This window comes from Diospyros lotus, chromosome 13 (assembly GCF_014633365.1).
Source record: "Diospyros lotus cultivar Yz01 chromosome 13, ASM1463336v1, whole genome shotgun sequence".
NCBI classification, from domain to species: Eukaryota; Viridiplantae; Streptophyta; class Magnoliopsida; order Ericales; family Ebenaceae; genus Diospyros; species Diospyros lotus.
In genome coordinates, this window is record NC_068350.1 from 13,742,078 (window position 1) to 13,751,034 (window position 8,957).

The following is an 8,957-nucleotide window of genomic DNA, read 5'->3' on the forward strand; positions in this document are numbered from 1 at the left end:
TTCGAAATTAATAACCGACCGCTACTCGGGAATACCGACCTCATCCCTGCGCCTGCATGAGACCTTTATTCGACCCGAAAGCACTTAAAGGTTCGGCTACGAGATTCTCGAGTAGGAGATTCAAAGAGTAGCCTAAGAATGTGATAATGTAATACCCGGTATTACATGGTATTAAAAATAAATAATTCTTGGATTATTTTGGCAGGACCTAGGATGGTCCGGGAAGCCCAATGATTAATTTCGAGAAATTAATTAATGAAATTTGTCGAGTTGGCGACAAGGAGTGCCTTGGAACTTGGATAACTGGGGAAGAGGGCAAGAAATTGGTGAGCGTCTCAAGATGACGCCAATGACGCTAGTGGCTGTCCGACTGGGAATAATTTACGGAATAAATTCTATATAAGTCCGAGTGGGTGCCAATACTGAATGGTTGCAGGGGACCTCTTGGAAGTTGATGGGACCTTAGGGGTGGTTCGGTTATCAGAGTGGCGTAGCGGAAGCGTGGTGGGCCCATAACCCATAGGTTCCAGGATCGAAACCTGGCTTTAATACCAACTGTAACGACCCGCTTCCACTTATGGGCGCCACCAGTAAATAATTGACCGGATTACTCACCCGACAACCATCATTGAAGGGTTGGACTATGTTTCAATAAGAAACTCCCTAGGTGGGAACTAAGCTTCATCTTTCCCTTCGCTCCACTCAGGAATCGGTCTCAAATTAAACAAGAAAACTCAGCGGACCGAGACCCGAAACCCGAAACTCGAAACCCAGAGGTGACCCAGGCACAAAGCTAGCATAACAAACACTTCGCTGAGTATTGAGGATTTATGAGAACTTACCTCACTGATCTTTACTTGGTCCGAAACTCCTTTGAGGCGCGCTGAAGAGAGGTGAAGCTCACTCGGGTTTCGGGTCTCGATCCGCTGAGTTTTCTTGTTTAATTTGGGACCAATTCCTGAGTGGAGCGAAGGGAAAGACGAAGCCTAGTTCCCACCTAGGGAGTTTATTGTTGAAACATAGTCCAACCCTTCAGTGATGGTTGTCGGGTGAGTAATCCGGTCGATTATTTACCGGTGGCGCCCGTAAATGGGAGCGAGTCATTACAATGTGGACCGACTAGGACTATCACATCTTAAGGTGGAACGGTCTCAGTATAGAAATAGTTTATGTACCAACCTTACATTGGGTTGCAAGTATGTGTGTATTTATATTCATGTGATGAATATGCGTGTTGCTTAAATACCCAAATTGCATCAATGACATGCATGTATATATTCTATTGCGCACATGTAATGTAATGACCTAAATCTAATTATGCAATGTTTATTATGCGTTGAGGTTGAATCAGTTAGCCTAAATGTGTAATGGGTAGTTTTTTGTTTTTTTTTTTTTAGTATTTGGATGTTAGTGTGTGGTGTTTGTGTATATATTTAAAAATTTATTGAAATATCCAGATGGGGTATGAGGCTATTCAGATAGGAAAAGATGCATCCGGATAGGGTGGTGAGATATCTGGATGAGGGTGATTTATATTCGGATAGGTAGTCATGGTTATCCGGATCTGGTGTGGAGTATTCGGGTGACTTTTTTGAGTTATGTGAGTGATATCCGGATGGTTGGTGGCATATCTGGATGTCTCTTTGATTTTTTGTGAGTAACATCCAGATATGGGACTGTAGTATCAGGATATGAATTGATGATATAAGGATATGAGCTTTTGCATTCGGATGACCATGTTTCAACAATGCGGTTTCCACATTATAGACTAATTTTGACCTTGATTCAGTCTAAATATAAAAAAACTTAAAATATGAAAGTTATAAATATTTCTCTTTTCTTTCCACAGAGTCTTGAATCATCTCAATCGGAGCTTGGACCAGAGAGTTATTTCCAAAATACTATGATGTGTCAAATATGTCCAGAACCTCCATTTTTTTAATTAATGCCTCTCATATCCAGATGGCCCTTCCCTACATCCGGATATTACTCACATCAGCTTTCCCCAGCCTTGTCTCTTGCATCTGAATGACTCTTGCCATATCCAGATACCCTCCACTTTCAGTAATACCCAAGCCATTTTTCTCGATCCATAAGCTGCTTTTCAGGGAATATGCCAGGAGCTTTGTTCCCCATTCTTGCCATGTGTTTTCCTCCACTTCTCCTTGTTCCTTATATATATATTAAGGTGGAGTCGAGAGAGGGAATTGTTTTCAGAGAGAGTGGCTGAGAGTAGTGAGAAGAAGAAGAAGAAGAAGAAGAAAGTTCATCCTTTATGCAGGCAAGCTTCCATCTTTCTTTTTCCCTTTTTTCATTTCTTTTGGTGGTTAACTAGATGGTGTGCCTTTGGATCTCAGCTTGCATGGATGGGGGTTATTCTCTGCTAGGCATGTTTATATATATATACATGCTTGTAGACATGGCCAAGAAGCATGCACATACTTTGAATTAAATGGTTGAAGGGTGGGTCATATATATATATATATAGTCGAGTCTCTATTTGCATGGTGAGTGATGCAAAATTATGTAGATATGTTGAAACCCTATGCATGGCTGAGATCCTATAGCGTTAAATTATTATGTGTGTGTATATATATATTTATTTATGTATGTTGTATATACCTTAGTAAGCAGGGTTGGGTTGAATCAATGGAAATTTATTGCTGGTCTCAGGAGATTTCCCTTTTGAGGGCTTTTATATCTTTTGGGGGTCAATTGGGATGATATATGGAGTCCTTGAAATGGCTCGGGAGGATTTGTTCACTCTCCCTTTTTTTCATGGAATGAAGTTAGGAAAATCCTTTGGTAATGCCAACGTGGGCTTGTCGAGGGTGCATTTTAAGTTGCTTACATATTCAGTTGCTTCTTATTTGTGAGTTGTACATGCCAGTTGAATGCATGGTATGGGTTATGCGTTATGAGGTTCACATGGCTTGAATGTGTTACACGTGCAAGTATTATTAAGTTGGTATATTAGGCACGAGCACGACATTAGTATGTGTATTCCTATATAAGGGAGGCTTAGCTTGATGCAAGGTTTATGGGGGCTTTGTATCACGTTATGGTCTATTACGCCACCATCTTATTTGTATGCATTTGCATGGTTCTTAGCGTCGATTCTCGTATTAAAACTGTACGATGTCGGTTAATCAGAACTGAGATTATAATTATAGACATTTTAGCATGCCGAGTGAGCTTCGACTCAAGTTACGGGTGTTGGTCGCTCCCACCAGAGTGAGCTTCGACTCTAGTCACAAGTATAGCTTGCCTTCAAGGTAGTAGCAGGTTTGTGATATGGACTTGGGTGCTAGTACATTTTTATTTGGGCCCTAAGATTTAGTTTGTGCATATCTTTATTATTTAGTTGGTACCTGTTATTTCTTTTATGATTGATTGACATGCTTTGCATGAGTTTTGTACTTGCGTGCAGGTTACTCTTTAGCTCATTGCTCTTGTTAGCCTTTCCTTCTTATATGCTTACTGAGTCTTGTACTCACTCTTACTTCTCTTCATTCCAGGTAAAGGAAAGGCCAAAGTTGAGGGTGAGTCTAGTGGTTAATGGCCTACCTAATGAGTTGGTGTACAGGGAAATCCACGTTGACCTTACCATGTGGCAATGTTGTATGACAGGGTTGTTGTGTCTTTTGAGTTGTTTGAGTTGTCTTGTAAATATGTAAATGTTGTAGCCCTGTGGGCCAGTTGTGTTTTGAGATGCAGGCCTTGATTATGGTTATGCTTCTGTTGCCAGATTTATTCTTAAGTATATGTGAATCCAGGTGTGCATGCATGGCAAGTTTGCCTCCTTTTGTTTTGTTTTTTTTTTCCCCTCGGGGCCACCTGCTAGGGTTCTTCAGCTTGGTTGGAGGATCTGGGTGGGGGTCCCACATCTAATGTGCATAAAAATTTTAAAATTCTCCATGCTCATGCACGGGTTTTCCATTAAGAACAAGAAAGAGAAAAGAAGTTGCTGAGAAGGGGCAAGAAATTCTGTAGAAAATAGTAAGTTTCCAACCACTTCTGTAAACTTCTAATCTCACTTTATATGCTAATTGCAAGGCTAATCAATGATTTTGCACCTCAAAACCATGCAATTTTAGAGATTAACAGGTAGCAGGGGAGTAAGTGGACAATCCACTGACTCCCAAAACTTCCATGCATTATCTACAGAACAAAAATTATCGACAATATTCATCAAGTAGTAGATAACTTTCAACTTTTGAAAAATTGTCAATCGTTCATGAAAGGAGTCAACAGTTTGGTGTTCAATACTGTAAGGCCATTCCTTTATCGCATACAAAACTATTATTAACTTTCAATGATAATTAGACCCTCCATTAACTCTTAAAGGCATCGAAAACATAATATATATGAGCAACACAATTCTTATTTCGATCACTTTGCTTTGGGTGTGTGACTTTCTAGGTTCACCACCAAACAACAATCAAGAAACATTAAACTCTTTTTGATGTTAATCAAACACTTCAATATGTTCTAAGAATCTCTCCATCTTGTCAAAACACTTTAATGATCTTGAGTGAAGTCTAACAACATATCAAGATAACCTAAATGGCAATGAAGTTAATTCATATTGAACCCATTTTGTTGATGAGTACCATGTAATTCAGTTCTTTCATTACTAACATTTCAATCCAATGAGATCCATGGACTAATCAAACTCATTAACTCAGTTCTATGTGATAGATCTTAGTCGGAGTGATGAAATGACATTAAAAACTCATTTTCAATCATTCATGCCTTTACCAAGGACTTCTCTTATTACAAACCAACAGAAGATTGCATAGGACGTTCATCTCACAACAGAGGTAATGGATCCTATATGGCAATCACATCCTCTATATACCAATCAAATGAGACCACACAATGAACATTCTCACTTCATCATTGGATGAGTCCATATCACTAGCGAATCTCACACACTAATACACAAGACAACCATGTTGCTCTAAGTCAAATGATCAGTTACATAATCACAACTGATAACAAATCATTAATCCTTTTAGCCATGTGAATTGTTATCAATGTCACGTTTGGTGCATTATTTAACAAATAACCACCCACACATTTACTATAAGAATCTAATGCTTTGTGGCATGTGACTCACCTCCCTTTATCCTTAGTACCTCATACTAATGAAAGCAGTAAACAATTGTGCTTGTCCGTAGTTGCTTGCTTACAGTCCTCATTTAAGAAAGCTAAGGATTACGAACAATTTAAAATTTCTTGAACTGAAGAATCTTGTTATCATATTCTCAATAACTTAAGAATGAGATCTTTAACAAGAAATTTGAGGACTCATTCATATAAAATTGGAGAGTCATTAATGAAGATAAGCTACCATTTACTAAATACAAGGATACATTTAAATTTCCATTTAGATGTCATCTAAATCTAGCATTAAGGCATATCACTAACACCTATCATTGACGATCACTATTCGCCCAATCTAGAAACTCAACATAAAGAAAGACAATTAGATGAACTTCTAGAAACCCCAGATCACTTAGCTTTTCTCAAATAATTAAACAAACTAAGTAGACAAGTCCAAATTCTTATTAATAATCAAGGAACAAGTAGCAATACTAGACATAACAACCAACCTCAAGTTAATAATGGAGGAGAATCACTTATGGCATTAAAGAAGGTACACTACTTGGAGAATCTCCACCACGAAATCCTAATCATGAAGACCAAATGTAGAATGATTAGGAATGCTAAAGTTGGAGAAGTCATTCCTAGATCAGAAGTGACAAACATAGAACAAATCTAGATTGCCACCCTTGATGAAGTCAATCCCAATCCCAAAGATGAAGTATGAATGAGGGAGAAGTCTATGAGGTTATTCATGACCTTGAATGAAGTCTACATGCACTATAAGAAAAGCGACTTTCAGTGGCAACCAGAAGATAACTGTCATTGAATACAACTATTGGTGGTAGTCGTAAACCTTTGTCATTGAAAGTACATCTTTAATGGCGACTGAACAAAATTGGCCGCTGAAAGTTGATAATTAGTGATGGCCAAGACTCATCAACCACTAAAATTGACTCATTTGTGACAGTTAGTCATGGGCAACCATTGAAATTGAGTCATTTGTGACTCCCAATTGGGGTGGCCACTCAAAAGTCATCATTTATGATAATTAGTTAGTAGCGACCACTAAAATTTCTCCAGGTGGAAGCACCCATTTTTAATTGACATGCCACCAGCTTTACTCTCTTATTTTCAGGTATTTCCATATATTCAAAGAACCTGTCAATTTCAATAATCAAATTTAGGAATTCTTCGATATTTAGGTTACCACTGAAGTATGGAATGTCTACATTCAACTTAAACTCATCTTTGTCCTTGTAAACGTTTCTTTAGTAACCTCGATTATATTGATTATTTATGCAATAATTTCTCACAAGTTCCTCTAGGTTTTCATCTTTTGTATCGTCATCATACGTAGGCTGCCTTCATTAATTTGCAGGACCAAGTTTGCTGAAATGACCATCGTGTGTATAAGCAACTTCATCTCTTACAAGTAATGCCTCCTTTTCTTGATCTTTGTTGGCACTTAGGGCTAAGGCATCCAAGCCCTCTTTGAAACACCACTTTAGGCATTAGAATTGGATATCTATCCTGTTGTCCATGGCCTTTAATGTTGCCTCAAGATTTGAGGCCTTAGTACCCTGATCACTATGAAGGGAATCGTTGCCACAAATGTTGTCGTCACTAGCCATCTAATTGGGTGAGCTTGCCTGTTTTGATACCAACTGATGGAATGTAAGAAGAGATTTAAACTAGTTCCATGTTAAAAGTGAAGAAAAAATCAAATTTAAGAGAAGAAATCTTATATTATTCTAAAACTATTTTCTAATACTTGGAACAAAAATATTTATAGGCTACCGAAAACCTTAATTCACTAGAAAAAATGGATTCCTAGTTGAATCATGAAGAGAAAGACAAAAGTCAAATCTTAATTAAAGTAGAAAATTAAAATTCTAATTGAAGTAGAAAATTAAAACTAAAATCTTAATTATAGTAGGAAAACTAAAAGACATCCTAATTGCACCAGGAAATTGAAAGGGTCATCTGGCTTTTTTCATACACTTTTGGGCTAGATGTTCCCTGTTAGCAAAATTAATCAAAATCCAAATCAATAGTAGGAGCATAAGGAAATTAATTAAACAAGGAAGAAGAAGAAGAAGTGTAATGACCCATTTATTTATGAATTAATGTAAATTTGTGTGTAAGAAATTAAGTAGAAGAAATTAAAATTAATGTATTTTTTGTCGAGGGAGTTTTAGCAATTATTTGAAAAGATTGGGGTTTAAGTGTAATTTTAAAAAATGGTAGCTGAATCACCTTAAATATAGAATATGCACAATTTTAATCAAGGAAGCATGTAGGCAAGTTGGCATGTATGCGTGAAGGGCTGGGGAGGTTGCGGGATCAAACCCACAGCCATACAAGCCAGACACCAAAACGACACTGTTTCAGAGCGCCAGATGGCATGCCAATGCACACAAGTGCTTGCGTGGCTGTGCTGCTCGCCATATGGTTTCCAACCACTACCACCTATTGCCACCTATCGCCTTATGCCCTACCACGTTTCCAAACTACCTTTTTGCCCCCAGAATGGGTTTCCCTTGCTACCATGATGTTCTTACAACACTCATTCCTCTCGGCCTATAAATATGTAGTGAATGTTTGAGTGAAATGGGAAAATTTTGGAAAGAAATTAGGGGTAATTTTAGTGGCATGGGTAGATTTAATTTTGTCAAGAAAAGGCTTGAGTTCTGACACCAACGACCCTGGTACGTTGCGAGGGTTAAGGAAAAATATCTAAGGCAAGTTATTTTCTCATTTTGCAAGTTATTTCCTTTTTCTAGTAAATTATTTCATGTTCCTTCTATCTTGCAAGCTCTTAAATACTCTATTGCCTTTGCTTCTACGATACCTTGATTTCTTAAGTTGGGATAAGTAAACCCTTGATTATGGAAGGATCGACTTGCATGTGGTCTATGTGGTTACTTTGGCAACTTTTCATGGTTCTCATTTATACCTACTGAGTCTCAAATAGGGTTTTGTATCACCCTATCTTCTATTGGGAATTATGCTTTCTTGAGGACATGCAAGGGTTTAATGTTGTCTTGCATGAGTTTTGCTCTCGTGTGTATGTTGGACGGGTAATTGTGTGACAATTATATATGATAAGACATTATAAATATGCATTGTTATGATGATGCATGGATCATGTACATGAAAAAGGGTTTTAAAATGTATAAAGGCTTCATGATGCGCGCAGTGAACAGGTTCCAAAGGATATATCTACAGAGAAAGCTTCGGCTCAAATAAGGACTTTGGTTTAATACCCGGTATTATATGGTATTGGAAAAGATATGATTTTTGATTTTTTTGAAAGGACCTTGGGTGGTCCAGGAAGCCAAAGGTCGATTTCAAGGAATTAATTAATAAAATTTATCGACTCAACGATAGGGAATGCCCCGGGACTTTGATGTCTAGGGAAAAGGGCATGAGATTGGTGAGTATCCCGACACGAGGTTAATGACCTAGAAGCAGTCAGACTGAGAATAATTTCTGTATAAACTCGAATGGGTGCTGGTACCGAATGGTTGTAGGGGACCTTCTGGAAGCTAAGGGGACCCTAGGGGTGGTCTAATTTTGCAAGTAAGGCAACCCTGAAAGGTATTCGAGTAGAATAAAGGTCCCATGTAAGCGTAGGGACGAAATTGATATTCTTGAGTAAACGTTGATAATTAATTGTTTAGAAATCAAGTTATTATGTCGTTTTGATGTAATTAATTTAAGTCTTGGAGGGTCCAAGTGGAATTATAAAAATCCTCAAGTGGGATTATGAGAATATAGAAGGGGTTAATGTGTAATTTATATGTGCGTGCACAAACTTAGGGAGGAAGCTTTGTACCTTTCCT